We start from the raw sequence: 12358 nt of genomic DNA, 5'->3' as shown, positions 1-12358 counted from the left end.
ATTTATTCACAAGAGTGAGAAACTGGAAACAACCTAGATGCTCCTCAACTGGATAATGGATAAAGAAATATGTTACATCTACACAACGGAGTACTATTCCAGTAAAAGCAAGGACAACCTGAATTTTGCAGGCAAATGGATGGAACTAGAAAATACCATCCATCATACAAACATGGTATGTACTCACTTATAAGTGGATACTTATTAGCTATGGGTAATTATGCTATAATACACAGACCCAGAGAGGTGAAGTAACAAGAAGAGCTTAAAAGGAAAATCCAAGAATCTCTCTGGGAAGGAAAAATAGAATAGATTTCTCCAGTGGACTGTGGGTGGGTGAAATCGAGAACAGGAGAATCTGGTGGAAGAGGTGAGAAAATAATGAGAGGAAACCCTGGGTTTGGGAGACTTTGGGGGGGCAAGGTAGAAACTTAGTACAATGGTAACTGCATGAAATCTAAGCCATTTTTTTTTTAATGCTGAACTCAACCTTGCTAACAGGTTACTTTAATATCTTCTTTTTTATTGCTATATATGTACATATTTTTGGAACAGTAACATTTGGTATACTTTAGGTCCCTGGCCTGTCTAGTTTTTCTGGTTTTTTTTTGTTTGTTTCATTGTTTGTTTTGGTTTTTGTTGTTGTTGTTTGTTTGTTTTTTTGTTTTGTTTTGTGTTTTTGGTTTTTTTATTCTTTAATCCTTTTTTACAGTCCAGTCTTTATTCCTCTCCTGTTCCTCATCTTGTACCTCCTCCTTCCCACCCCCCAACCCCCAGCCACCTCCTCCCCCTGGCTCCAAGAGGATGTCACCATCCCCCCAACCCCCACCCCACCAGACCTCCCCAGCTGCTTGTTGGGTCTTTCTGAAGGCTGTCCTGATAGGTACCTTTTGTGAGCACATCATAACCCCAGCAATAGGTCAGCACACAAGGTTTTCACTGAAATCCTTTGCAAAGGCATCAGTAGCACATCATAAGGTGTCCATTTAGACATATAACCAGGATGCCCATCACTACAGTCCACTATTAGAGGTGATGATGGTTGTGTATACTTTGTGAGACACTGCTGCTGTCTGATGAAGTCCATGAATCCGAGTCATGAGAATCCACTCATATTGCAGACACTTGTGGTTGCTTATTACCTCATTATGACAATAATGCTCTTTATTATCTGTTCCTCTATAATTTTCTATTTATCTTTGTTTTGGATACAAGTATTAGTTTTATTGAGACACTTTATACACACAGTTCACTATCCCTTGTTCTTAGTCTCCTCACTTCTGCCTTTCAACTTCTTCCACTCAAATTAACTATTCTACAGGTGTTGAAAAGATTGCTCAGTGGGTGAGTATTTCTGAAGCATTGACTAAAGGTAGAAAATCTTCCTACACCTAAAACTGGGAGAAGCTCAGACTGGGAGAGCTCCAACTCTAAGCCCAAGGTGGGGGGAGAGAGAAAGAGAGAGGGAGAGAGAGAGAGAGAGAGAGAGAGAGAGAGAGAGAGAGAGAGAGAGAGAGAGAGGACAGAGACACAGAGAGCAAGATAGAGAGACAGAGATAGAATCAACTAAAGCCATTTTTAGTTTCTTTTATGTTTCTGTGTGTTTTTATCTATATGTGTGTGTGTATATGCACACATGTTCTTTGTGTACTTGGGTGTGAATGTCAGAGAACAACATTGGGTTTCACTTCTGAGCTGCCTTTTACTGTTTATTTGAGTTACAGTCTTTTATTGACCTGAATTTTTTGTTTGTTTGAGACAGGGTTTCTCTGTATAGCCCTGGGTGTCCTGGAACTCACTCCATAGACAAGGCTGGCCTCGAACTCAAAAATCTGCCTGTCTCTGCCTCCCAAGTGCTGGGATTAAGTAGGCTGTAATAGCTGACCACCAAGCTTCCATGGATCTCTCTTTCTACGTCCCTGCCCCCCAGCAGATTACAGCTGTTTACCACTATATCCAGGTTTTAAAAGTGGGTTCTCAGATCATCACACTTGGAATTAAGCAATGAAGCAAAGTTATGAAGTTACTAAGAGAGTTCTCTTCACATCCCTACAGTGATTTCTTGTTGCTTCTCTGGTTAATTGCTAAGAAAACAGAGCTTTCCTGTGCCTCTTTTTCCTGTGGTTTGGTTGCACAGCTTTTGTTCTCCATCTGTCCCTCTTTCTTCAAGTCTTTAAATATCTTATACCGGAAATCCAGGACCAATGTTCTGAATCTACTTTTTTGTCTGAAACTATGGTTCCAACCATAGTTTAGTTGAGGTCTACTCAACTTTAGTTGAGGTCTACAGAATTAATTCTATACTTTTATACTGCTCTGTTCCACGTTTTCTTATTTTTCGTTTTTTACTAAACCAGTATTTTCTACTGTCGACCACATCCTAGGAGTGGCTTTTCAATGACCCCCAGCATCTTGCCATGAATGTCAGGGCATTATGCCAGGTGTCACAAAAAAGATGTTATTTATGTAGAAGATACCTCAAGATAAACTAGGAATCAAAAGTTGAGTATGAGCCAGTCTTTAAAATTATTATTTTAAATAACAAGCGTTCATGTGAAAAAAAAAAAAAAAAAAACCAACCAGACTTGATTCTTTCTACTTTCTCAGAACAAATTGATGCTGTGTTGGCATCCCCTTGTGATGACTCTCCTCTACGATTCATCAGGTCCACAAAAGTTTCACTGAAACTCAAGATACCAAATTTCCTGCACAATAGACCTCCAGGACACAGATTACATCCAAAGAAGGACTCACATCCTTCCTCTTGTGCCCTTGTACTCGTGCCAGTGTGTGTGTGTGTGTGTGTGTGTGTGTGTTGCTTTATAGAAATGCAAGGGTAGAAATATGTTAGGAAAACTTTTTCTATCATATGTTTAGTGGATTTCAACATTATGACATAAGAGGTTATGCCAGTTTATATTAAAAATAAAAATGTAACTGTTGGCATTTTTCTTGTGACTTTGATATGATGCTTCTTCATTTTTTTTATCCTTCAAGTTCTGTTCATTACTAGTGAATTTATAGGTGTATTCATGCATGTCGGATACTAATACTTTGCCTTCATATATTTTGAAGATGGTTCCCAGATTTTAAGAGAATTTTGCCTTTAATTCAGTCATAGAAAAAAATGCCTTAACATTTGACTTTGTTCAAGTTTATAAGGCTTTGAAAAGTCATTTTATAACTCTAGCTAAAACAAACCACAAAATGGTTTGATAAAATTGTTCTCCCACAGTCTTTCCAAATAAACCGGATGATCATATTTATGGTTGCAGCAAAGATCCATCTTCATCAGTTATGATTCTCCCACATAAAGAAGAAAGAAAGCATTTGTGATAATTACAATAAGGACCATTCACGGAAGCAGGATATGAGGAAGAAAGGTTTTATCAAGTGGTCCGTCACGGAGATCCTGAGACTTTGACGATGTTTCAGAACCATGACCATCTTCGGACCTTATGTAATATTTGATTTCATATTTGACAATTACCAGAGTTAACTGCAAAAGTAGCTAACACATCTTAAGGAAAGGTCATCCAAAAACCACATTCATGCAAATATTTATTGGACCACTAAGGAAAAAGAGAATTATAATTCTTTTTATACTCTAGGAAACCTGAAGGCTTCACATTTGGAGACGGTGAGCATGTGCTCTGGGATTTTAAGCCTGACCAATTTTAATTCACAATGAATATATTCATGAATTGAACTGTCTACCTTAAAGACACTTCATTGAAATTTACTACCTTGATTCTATGGAATCAGAAAATAGATAAGTATTTTATTTTACTAACAAGTATCTTTTTTTCTCTTTTCTCCTTGATGGCTTCAGTATCAAAAAATTTAAAAAGAAAAGAAACAAGAGAATCTCCTAAACTGTATTTGTTTTCGAGCAGAAGGGCAGGGTATACAGAGTGTACTGTCTCTGGGTTCTATCTTTTTCTATTGTAGAGTTAATCATTTAAACTTTTTGAATGTTACTTTATATCACATTTTGAATATGTTACTTTAATAAGATTCTCTGTAGAAAGTACCCAGAAGAGATAGAAAACAATGTACATGTTTTTGTTACCAGTATTTGTCCTTCTGAAATTGTGTGTATCTTGTACATTCTAAAACTATCAATGTGATGTTTGTGGTGCTGTCAGAGAAAAACAGAACACCGGCAAGGCAGTCATGACAAAACCACATCCTTCCCACAAGTACCAGCTTCATGAGAATGGTCAGTCACTCTGCCTTTCTCTCTAACCTCTGCATTGTTTTTCTTTTATTGTTTATTGTTACACTTACCCTTATTCTGCTGTTAAATTGTAATAGGCTTTGACTAAGTTATCTATGTTCTGGATGAAGAAGATGAGGACAAACCATAATAATTTAGGCTAACTTTTGCAATGAGCACAATGGCCTATATTTATTTAAATTTTGATGGGCAAGAGGAAAAATGGGTGGCATTTATGTTTAATCCCCTCTAATCTGTCCTCTGAGATGTGTAAAGTTATTTCTAGGAGCTTTTATGAAGATATAACTAACTTTAAGGAAGGTAATTCGTGAACATAATGTACATCCAATAATTTGAGTTCACACTCAGACATATACTATATCTTGCTAACAGCTATCTTCCAGCAGGTTTAATATGAGGTGGCTACTGAGAACAATGTACCTTACTCATATAATTGGAAGTATATTTTGTTTATTCAAACCAAACCCCAAGAATTCAGAAGCCAATATGAATGTTATAAGTTAATCTCAGCATTAATGAACATAGTTTTAACAATTTTGTCACTATTAATTTTACTCATCATTTTCAAATCACCATGCTTGTTATAATCTGAAGGTTATCTTTACATAAGATTGCTCTATAGAGAATTTACACTATAAAAATTATGAAAGTGCTAGATGAGCAAATTAATGAAAGTCCATGTTCTTTCTCTTTCTCATTTAGGGTGAGATAATTTCCTACTGGGGTTTTATATATATGAGGAGTATACTATGGTGACTCAAGATGGCTATATCCTCCCAGTTTACAGAATTCCACAGGGGAAGAATGAGTCTAGTAATTTAGGTAGAATCTGAGTGAGGAAAGAAACATTGCAACTGTTCATCTCTTTAGTCAAATACACTCGATGAAGAACCATTCTTGTCAATCATCTGTTATAAGGACCCTCAGGCCTCTGGATATATCCAATGGCAAGGGTTTAAATGACATCTGGCTTACATTGAATACCATGATAGCTAGGATAAACAAAAACTAATTTGTGAATTAGGCTTTCTGGACAGGGTAAGACTTCAGAATCCAATGAGAAAGGCCCAGCACATCGACCCTACAGAAAGCCTCAGTCACCACTGGAGGAATTCATGCTATTTCTGATAATAACACCCAGCTCATGTATCCATCTAGAACCTCAGATTACGAACATCTTCTTCAAAGTCAGAATTGTATCATTATTTAGTTATTTGTTAAATATTCTACCCACGAATCTTTATATTTCAAAGCATTTGTTTATGTACATTATATTTTACATTTTATAAGTTTAAAGTCTATTAGAAGAGAATGTAATTCATAAATTTTAGAAATAGAAAATTTTCAATAAGGAAATTCATATCTATTCAAGAAGTAGAAAGAAGAAGATATGGGACCCTACAGGTGTAATGATTACCTTACCATAAAGAATAAAGAGATCTGTTTATGGATATGGGATAAGTGTAATGACCCATGAACACTTTTTTTAAATGGATGCCAGTATATAATAGTGACTCAAATTCGTGCTATTAAACATTTCCCAGAGAAGAAATAAATGATCAAAGAGCTGGTAATCGAGGTCGTAATGAGCTAAAATCACAACACTTAAATATAAAATGTCACAACTGGCACATTATTTTGTATGCTTGAAACAATTATAAATAAGAAGATTTTTTTCTTTTTGATTTTTAGTTCCAAAGCCAGTAATATATTTGCAGCATGGGTGGACTCTGTTTGTTTCTATTTGGCTTGTCAACCCTCCCAGCAACAGCCTAGGTTTTTTTTCTGGCAGATGCTGGTTTTGATGTGTGGCTCAGGAAGAGCAGAGGCAACACTTATGCCAGGAAACATGTGCCTAGACCCAGATTCTAAAGCACTCTTGGCTTTTAGGTAAGGAACACAAATATTTATGTTTATTTTTCCTTAAAACTGTATTAAATCTTTTTTATGTCACCATTATTCAAGTGAAAGACTTCTTAAGATCATGTTTTAATTTTTGAAGTGTAACTTTTAATTAATGAATAATTAATACACTATGTTCATTTGTGTCACACAGTTATGACCAACATATAAAATATGGTCTTCCGGCCACCACTGACTTTGTTGTGAATAAAACAGGACAGAAACAAATTTACTACATGGGCCATTCCCAGGGCATCCTTACTGGTATGATGGGAAACAATCTGGTCATTTGATATTTTTAATCTTTAAAAATCTTAAAGCCCGGAAATAGTTTCCTATTTTGGAAATGACATTATCTCAGTGTTTAAAAATACTTATACTAGCCAAGGATCCAGTTGTGAAATAGTTATTTTTAAGTCACAAACATTAAAGATTCTTGTTATCTAGTCGGAGTTTGATTTGTAGCCCAGGATAGCCTTAACTTCACAATCCCTCTGCCTTGGCTTCCTGAGTGCTTTGGCTACAGAGTTGAATCACAGAGCCTGACTATATATATTATTTTTTTCAAATTAATAAGAAGCATAATTGATATATTTGTTTATCTACTTTTTAAACATCATTCCAAATGCATAACATTTTTATAATCTGTATTTTGGATTTTCTGCAACTGGAGTTTCTAAGAATAAGTAGGCATATTTGTTTAAATGTCCTTATACTGATTTTTAATGGAAAATTGATGTGTAAATACTGTTTAGGAAAAAAAACATTAATTTGGACCCTGAGCTATCAAATTCTGATGGACCAGTAAGTTTCCACAAAGTTTTACTTACCTAGTATTTTTTTCTGGACTTGTCTTAGGTATGTCAAATTTTCTACTGAAAAACCTAAAAACAATTCATCTGACTACCTGCAAAAAAACATTACTAACTAAACTACATGCTGTTTGTTTAAACATGTGGTATTGTTACTACTTGAAAGATAATTTGCTGGTTGTTACTTATATACTATGCACTAAAGAAATCTGATCTCCCCCCCACACACACACCCCAACACTCAGAATAAAAATAAGCCAGGTTGTATCAAGGACAGTACAGATCCTCATACATTTGGTGTCATATTCTTTTCCAGGACCATCTTTCTTGGAAATGCATTGCAGGAAGCTGAATTTTTATTTAAGATATTTACCAATTTGATTTTAGTAAGTAGATCAGCTCATTCTTCTTGGCATTATGCCAAGCAAAAATGGTTGTACACATTGCTAATGTGGCTGGAAATTCAAAGCATCTTTAGTGAAAAAAAATTAAAAGTGGAATAATGTTTACAGAAGTTTTATTTAATAGTCATGTAGATAGTAACGAGAAAAACAGAGGGATGCTACCAGTCTTTGGCCACAACAGGATGGATTTCTAGAAGTCATGATAGAGTTTGGACCTCAAATATAGTTAATTTCTTTAAAACCTTAAAACTTTTTATATTAATTATATTAATATTATATTATTATATATTAATATATAAATTATTAATTATTAATTAATATATTAATAATTAATTATGTATTAATATATTTATATATTGATATAATAAAATTATAATTATGTTATGTTAATATTCATTAAATATGATTATATACATGTGTGTGATCTCTCTCTCACACACATACATACACACACATACAAACACACACACAAACACACAGACAAGCACTCACACAGATACACATCAGGGCATTGGGCCACAAAGAAGCCTTAGAAATTGACATGTGGCACGTAAGGGACATCTCCACTCTCAAGGATGATTGTATGCCGGAACTTACAGGCATGCTTTTGGAACATAGATTACTCAATGATCACAAGCAATTGTTGAATGTGTGAAGACTGTGTGCAGATCCTTAATACATGATAATGATTATTAGGGTGACCAGATTTAAAAAAAGAAACATTAAAAAGAAATGTACCTGGTACACAACACTTAGAATTCCAAAAGTATAATTGTATTGGTTAGTTTTTGCCAACGTGATGAAAACCTAGACATATTCCAGAAGAGGGGATTTAATTGTAGAACTTCTTTGATTAGATTGGCCTTTAGACATGTCTATTGGAATTTTTCTTGATTAGTAATTGATGACAGAGGAACCATCTCCCTATGGATGATGTCATCCCTTTGCAACTGAGCCTGTTCTCTATGAGAAAGGTAGCTGAGCAAGCCATAGGAAGCAAGCTAGTATGTAGCATGCCTCTGTGATCTCTGTGTAAGTCACTGCCTCCAGGTTCCTACCTTGAGATCTTTCCTTGATAATGGACTCTAAATTGTAAAATAAATAAATAAATAAATAAATAAATAAATAGATAAATAAACCTTTCCCCCCTAAGTTGGTTTTAATCAATGTTTTATCACAGAAAAAGAAGCCAAACTAGGACAGGAACAGAACTTAATATGAGCAGAAAATGTTTATTTTCCTAACTGTTCTTTATTTATAAAGTCTCTCGAGACACTGAAGGTCAAGCTAAGCACTCCAAACCAACCATCGTGATAAAATTAAATGAAATTAAAAGAAGGTAATTCAATGGTGCACATCCAGGTGTTTTAGAGAGGAATTACCGGAGATAGTCTTGAAATATATGAAGAGAACACATATTTAATCATAGTGGTGAACCAGAAAATGACATGGGAATTTGAATCAAGAGGGACACCAGGAGATGGAAGGATGGTGCAGTAGTTAAGAGCACAGCCCACTTTACCAGAGGACCTAGGCTCAATACTTCATACCCACATGGCACCTCACAATTGTCTGTAACTCCCGTTACAAATATCCTTTCTCATATTCTAGTCTTCTCAGGCATCGTGCCCATACTTGGTGCAGATATACATGTGGGCAAAAGTCAATATGCATACAAATAAAATTAAATTATATTTTAAAAATGATACAAGACTAGTAAATTCATTATAGTATTATTTTTTCCAGCCTTTGGAGCATTTGCAACAAATCCACAATTGGCTCAGAAGATCAATTTTTTTTTAAACTGGGTCCTGTTGCAACTGTTAAATATATATCAGGACTCGTCCGCACAATTGCATACATAAGAAAAACTATGACAAAGGTTTGTAAAATTAGGGCAAGCTGTCAGAAATAGCCATACACTTAGAGTTTTCTTTTTAAATTTTTTATTGGTGATGTTACTCATTAACATTTCAAATGTCATCCTCCTTCCTGGTTTCCTCTCCACAAACCAACTATCCCATTTTCTCCCCAACCCCTGCTTCTGCGAGGGTGCTCCCCCAGCCCACTACTCCCACCTCACTGACCTAGCATTCCCCTTTGCTGGTGCATCAAGCCTTCACAGGACCAAAGCCTCCTTTCCCACTGGTACCAGATAAGGCCATCCTCTGCTACATATGCAGCTGGAGCCATGGGTCCCTCTCTGTGTATTCTTTGGTTGGTGGTTTAGTCCCTGGGAAATCTGGGGGCTGGGGGGTGGGGGGTTGGTTGATATTGTTGTTCTTCCTATGAGGTTTCAAAACCCTTCAGCTCCTTCAGTCCTTCCCCTAACTCCTCCATTGGGGTTCCTGTGCTCAGTCGATGGTTGGCTGCAAGCATCTGCATCTGTATTGGTAAAGTTCTAGCAAAGCCTCTCAGGAGACAGCTATATCAGGTTTCTATGAGCAAGCACTTCTTGACATCAGCAATAATGTCTGGGATTGGTGTCTGCAGATGGGATGGATCCCTAGGTGGAACAGTCTCTGGATGGCTTTTCCTTCATTCTCTGCTCCACTCTTTGTCCCTGTATTTCCTTTAGACAGGAGCAATTCTGGGTTAATATTTTTGAGATGGGTGGTAGCCCTGTCCCTCAACTGGAGGCTTTGCCTAACCTCTGAATATGGTCTCTACAGCTTCTCTCTCCACTTTGTTGGATATTTCAGCTAATGTCATTCCTGTTGGGTCTGGGAGTCTCTTGCTTTCCTGGCATCTGGGACTTTCTGGTGGTTACCCTCATTTCCCCATTCCCCATTGCTCTACATAGGAGAAAGAGAGGAGGGGAGAGGGGAGGGGGCAGGATTAGATGTGGGAGGCAATGGGGGAGATGTACCGAGGGTCAGGAAATTAAATACTTAGAGTTTTCAAAGCTAGAGAAAAGCTCAAGCATCGTCCTCTGAATGTGTCAGTTTCTGGCAGACCTCTGAGGAGACAGATACATCATGTTCTTGTCAGCATGTACTTCCAGCCATCCACATCAGTGACTAGCTTAGGTGACTGTACATGGGATGGTGGAATGGTCTCAGATGGCCCTTCCTTCAGTTTCTGTCCCACGTTTTGTTTCCATATTTGCTCCCTTGAGTATTTTTGTTACTCCTAATTAGGATTGAGGCATCCCCTCTTGGTCATCTTTCTTCATGAGCTTCATGTGGTCTGTGAGTTGAGTCTTCGCTATTCCAAGCTTTTGGGCTAACATCCTCTTATCAGTGAGTAAACACCATGTGTGTTCTTTTGTGATTGTGTTAACTACTCAGGATGATAATTTCTAGTTCCATCCATTTACCTAAGAATTTCTCGAATTCATTATTTTTAATAGCTGACTAATACTTCATTGTATAAATTTGTATCCATTCCTCTGTTGAGGGACATCTGGGTTCTTTCCAGCTTCTGGTTATTATAAATAAGGCTGCTATGAACATAGTGGAGTATATGTCCTTGTTATATGTTAGAGCATCTTCTGGGTATATGCCCAGGAGTGGTATAGCTGGATCCTCAGGTAATGCTACTGAGTTTTCTGAGGAACCGCCAGACTGATTTCCAGAGTGGTTGTACCAGCTTGCAATCCCACCAAGTGTTCCTCTTTCTCCGCATCCTCGCCAGCATCTACTATCAGAGAATGATGCTCACAGCTAACCACTGATATGATCAAGGATTTCCCAATGGAGAGATTAGAGAGAAGACTGAAGGAGCAGAAAGGGTTTGTGACCCCATGAGGAGAGCAACAATACCAATCAACCAGAGATCCCCAGGGTCTAAACCACCAGCCTGGGAGCACATAGGGAGGGACCCATGACTCCAGCTGTATATGTAGGGGAGGATGGCCTTTTCGGGCATAGGTGGCAGAGGAGATCCTTGGTCCCATGAAGGATGAACACAGAGTGTGTGTGGGGGAATGTGAGAGTGGGGAGGGCGAGTGGGGGTGGAGGATAGGTGGAGGCACATCTTCATAGAAGCATGAGGAGGAGGGATGGAATAGGAGGTTTCTGGGTGGTGGGAGGAAGTGGGGTAAGGGGATAAAATCTGAAATGTACATATAATACCCAATTAAAAAAAAAAAAAAGCTCAAGGAGTGGAGATGCCCATGTACTCTCCTGCTGAGCTCAGTTTCCCTCATGGCCACAGGCAGCTTAGCCAGAGCCCAGCTGAGTTTTAAGAGGCTCTGTTCTGTCATCTTAGTTAATCAGTTTTTAAAATCCATTTAAATCCCCATTTTTACTAACATACTTTATCTTGTGAAAATATGCCTCCTGTATTTTAAAACTCATTCATTCATTTCTTTCTTTCTTTCTTTCTTTCTTTCTTTCTTTCTTTCTTCCTTTCTTCTCTTTATTCTTTCCTTCTTCAACACAGGTTTTCTCTGTGTAGCCCTGGTTGTCCTGGGACTCACTCTGTAAACCAGGCTGGTCTCAAACTCACAGACATCTGGCTACCTCTGCCTCCCCTGTGCTGGCGTTAAAGGTGTGCACCATCACTGTCTGTCTTTCATATTAATTTTTTCAGATTTTTAAGTTTCATCTTATGTGTATAGATGTCTTGCCTGCACGTATATATGTACAACACATGTGTGCCTGATACTTGGGGAGGTCAGAAAACTACACCAGAGACCCCCAAACTGGAGGCAAAGATGGTTATGTGCTGCCATATGGGTGTTGGGAACTGAACCATATCTTCCTCAAGAACAAGTTCTCTTAATCACAGAACCATATCTCTAGCCCCTGTATTTATTTTGAAAGTTTTTAAAAGTTATGCTTCAAGTACTTCCCTTAAATATATTTCCCCTTTTCATATGCTGCTGCCCACTTTTGCCAAAATATTCTTGAATGTTTGGCGTCTACATTTCTGCAACCCACTGGTTTGCATTGATTTTCCTATATTATGGGTCAAGGTAACAATGACCTTCCTAAAACAGGTCGAAACTCTTACATTAATTTCATTTTTAGTGAGAAAAATCATACAGTCAATGG

The sequence above is a fragment of the Arvicanthis niloticus genome, chromosome 1, assembly GCF_011762505.2.
Source record: "Arvicanthis niloticus isolate mArvNil1 chromosome 1, mArvNil1.pat.X, whole genome shotgun sequence".
NCBI classification, from domain to species: Eukaryota; Metazoa; Chordata; class Mammalia; order Rodentia; family Muridae; genus Arvicanthis; species Arvicanthis niloticus.
The sequence above is the reverse complement of the archived record's forward strand: the minus strand, read 5'-3'. Positions refer to the sequence as shown.